Genomic DNA, 4,282 nt, shown 5'->3' on the forward strand with positions numbered 1-4,282 from the left:
AACCAGATAAACACCTTCGCACAGGGACTAGACAGGCTAGACACTGAGGTTGCTCAGGCAACTTCCTGTAGTAGGAAGTGCCTTTAAATACCTGCTGCAATCCAGCCATAGGCTGTTGAAACAGAGGGAGTGTGTGTGTTGCCTCTTAGTTTCAACACTAATGCAAGTTTCTAGCAGGAAGGAAACTCTGGCATGGAACATATGTAGCAGTGTTAAGCAAGTTGCTGCCCATGTTTGTCAGCAGGTTGAGAGGCGGAAAAAGAGGGAGCCTGCGGTTAGGTGCAGCGGCGCCGGCACGGACTGCTGGCCTAACAGCTAGGAAACGAATTGCTCAGCATTGGGTACAAGCTACACCTCCCACGCCCCATAACAGTACGCCCCCCTTACGCCCCCTCTCCTCAGGGCTGGTCCTGGACAATAATTTTTTCAGAAGGAGGGGGGCATTGATGTTCTCTCTGGGTTCCCAAGATCTCTCCTCAGGGCCAAACCCCTTCCAATCCACCAGAAACAGGGTCTTCCCTATACTCTTCTTCATCCCCAGAATGGCCTTTATCTCATAGACGTTTTCATCACTGACCGCAACTGGAGCAGAGACAGGTTTCCTGAAAAAACTATTCAGGACGACGGGCTTCAGCAGGGAGACATGGAAGAAACTCGGTACCCGGAGGGAGGCTGGCAGCTTAAGTTTGTAGGAAACATCCTTGATTTGTTCGAGAATCTCAAATGGACCAATGAAGCGTGGACCCAATTTGTAGGAGGGTATTTTGAGCCAGATGTATTTGGAGGCGAGCCACACTTTATCACCAGGACGGAACTTAGGAGAATCTCTACGTTTTTTATCTGCGGACTCCTTCATGCGCATAGAAGCCTCTTTCAGAGCTCCCCTGGTCTCCTCCCAGATTTTTGAGAATTCTCTTGAGGTAGCATCTGCAGCAGGGATACCAGAAGAAGACACCGGGAGTGGGATATTTGGCTGTTGGCCAAAAACAATAAAAAATTGAGATTTCTTGGAGGACTCACTGACATGATTGTTTTATGAAAACTCAGCCCAAGGCAATAGTTCGGCCCAGTTGTCGTGATGACTGTTAGTGAAGTGGCGCAAAAAGTTAGTCAGAATTTGGTTAACACGTTCCACCTGACCGTTGGACTGAGGGTGATACGCTGACGAGAAGTCCAGAGATACATTTAATAGCTTGCAGAGAGCTCTCCAGAATTTTGACGTGAACTGTACAGAGGGGAAAACCATGGAGGTGAAAAATGTGTTCAATAAAAAATTTACCAGCTGAGGAGCAGAAGGAAGACCAGGCAGAGGGACAAGTGCTCCATTTTAGAAAAAACGATCCAGCACTATTCATATCACAGAACACCCAGAGGTCAAGGGTAGATCAGTGATAAAGTCCATGGCTATCTGTTGCCAAGGATCCTCAGAAATAGGTAGCAGAAGCAAGAGGCCCGCACGACAATCCTTGGAGGTTTTAGACTCTGCACATGACGGACAGGCAGCAAAAAACTCTTGGATATCTTGCCGCATGGATGGCCACCAGTAGCGTTGAGCAATGAATTTGAAAGTCTTTCATTGTCCAGCATGGCCTGCAATTTTAGAGGAATGACCCCATACTAGAACTTGCTTCCTGAGGTTTTGTGCCACAAAGTCTTTCCAGGTGGAATCTCAGACAACTTGACAGGACAAACAGCTATTTTTGCAGGATCAATAATGTGTTGAGGCTCCTCCTCTCGATCAGTAGCATCAAAGGACCTCGAGAGAGCATCTGCTTTGATATTCTTCTCTGCGGCACGGAAATAAAGAACAAAATCAAAACGAGCAAAGAATAAGGACCACCCGGCTTGACGAGGATTCAGTCTTTGTGCGGACTGCAAATAGGTTCGATTTTTGTGGTCGGTGTAAATCACCACAGGATGAGATGCTCCCTCTAGAAGGTAACGCCATTCTTTGAGTGCCATTTTGATGGCCAATAGCTCCCTGTCCCCAATAGAATAGTTGCGCTCAGGAGCAGAGAAGGCCCTGGAGAAGAAACCACAGGTTACCATCTTACCGAAGGGAGCTTTTTGTGAAAGCACCGCCCCCACTCCAAGAGACGATGCATCCACCTCCAGTTAGAATTGCTTGTTAGCATCAGGGCGATGGAGAGCCGGAGAAGTAGAAAAGGCTTGCTTCAAGGCTTGAAAAGCCGATTCAGCCCCAGCTGTCCAATTCTTAGGATTTGCTCTCTTACGGGTCAAGGCAGAGATCAGAGCAGTCAAGGACGAGAAGTGCGGCATGAACTGGCGCTAGCAGTTGGCGAATCCCAGGAACCGCTGGATTGCTTTTAAACTTGAAAGACGAGGCCACTTTAAAATTGCTGACAGCTTCTCGGGATCCATCTGCAGGCCAGTATCGGATGTTATGCATCCTAGGAATGGAAGGGAGGACTTCTCAAAGGTACATTTCTTGAACTTGGCGTACAGACGATTTTGTCTTAGTCTTTGAAGAACCAGACGAACCTGCTTCCGATGAGTAGCCAAATCTGGAGAAAAAAACAAGGATATCATCTAGATACACCAAAACACAAGAATAAAGCAAGTCTCTAAAGATGTCGTTCACAAATTCTTAGAACACTGTAGGGGCATTGCTTAATCCAAAGGGCATCACCAGATATTTATAGTGACCGTCACGAGTATTGAAGGCGGTCTTCCACTCGTCCCCTTGACGAATTTGAATCAAGTTGTAGTCCCCACGCAGATCGAGTTTGGAGAAGATCTTAGGTCCTTTGAGGCGATCAAACAACTGTGGGATAAGGGGAAGAGGATATTTAATCTTGAGGTAAGAGCAATAATAAGGGGGCACACTCAAAAGGGAAACACAATGGTGATTAACAATGTGTAACTTTAATACTTTAAAATCCTACCCCTAAAAATACATAAAAAACGCACATACGCCGTGCGATAAGCGTGAACAATACACTCCTGCAAAGAAATAACAAGAATGACAACCTGCTATATATCATACACAAATCAAAATGAGATCACTGGGATCCTAATACACTATAATCACTAGGATTCAATGGCGGCAATGTCCCATTCAATCAATCGTAAGGTGGTATACCAGCAATGTCCCAATGTGAATCTTATTGCTATTGGGTGGAATCCTGCTGATGAAACAATGGCCCTCTAGCCAGAAGCTGATAAAGCGATAATAGTGTTGCAACAGAGTTGGACTGTCCAGTACCTTCAATTGAGGACATTCAATGGTGGATATAGGTAACAGTGCTTATTCACAATGGAGCTGTAAATGTCATTACTCACAGTCTCTTCATGCGGCTTGTAGCGCTCTCATGTGTCCGGTCTTACCCCTCTTCACTGCGTCCCTGCAGCGCTGTTATCAAGCGGTCGCACACTCGCAGCGTCCCACGCAATGTGCTCGGCCGTGCGTGGCGTCCCACGTGACCTCGTTGCCAGGGGGACCGGATAGACGCTCCGCGACTGCTGCTCCGATTACACTTGTATACTTTTTTCTTTCTTGTGTCCAGCTAGCTTTGTCCTTTTTGTAGATCCACGCTCACATACAGAGGATCTACAAAAAGGACAAAGCTAGATGGAGAGAGCCGTCTTTTTTCTTGACAAAGAAGAAGCCAGCTCCAGCCGGAGAGAATGATTCCAGATAAATCCTCTGTCAAGATTTTCTTTAATATAATCAGACATGGCTTTAGTCTCTGTAGGATAAATGCGACCACGGGGAGGTGATGAATCAGGAACCAGGTCAATAGGACAATCATAGAGCCTATGTGGAGGTAACGTCTCAGCCTCCTTCTTATCAAAGACGTCGGCATAGGCATGGTATGCTGCAGGTAGATTTTCAAGATTTGGTGGTACCCGGGGTAACCGAGCAGGCCGAACAGGAGAAAGACACTTTCCAAGGCAGTACTGTCCCCAATGAAGCACCTCTCCAGACTTCCAATCAAGAACAGGTTCATGGGTACGGAGCCATGGAAGCCCCAAAAGGAGAGAGTGAGAAAGACTTTGAAGAATCAGGAACGAAATCTCTTCTGTATGAAGAGCTCCCACCTGAAGTCTTACAGGTTCAGTACAAAATTGTACAGACTCAGGTACAGACTCAGACACGATCAATGATCTCTGCAGGCGTCGGACTGGAATACGATATTGATCCACTATAGCTTGGTGCAGGAAGTTTCCTGCTGATCCAGAATGCAGCGCCAGCACGGGCTGCTGGCCTAACAGCTAGGAAACTAATTGCTCAGCATTGGATACAGGCTACACCTCCCAC

The sequence above is a fragment of the Bufo gargarizans genome, chromosome 3 (assembly GCF_014858855.1).
Source record: "Bufo gargarizans isolate SCDJY-AF-19 chromosome 3, ASM1485885v1, whole genome shotgun sequence".
In the NCBI taxonomy this organism is placed as follows: domain Eukaryota; kingdom Metazoa; phylum Chordata; class Amphibia; order Anura; family Bufonidae; genus Bufo; species Bufo gargarizans.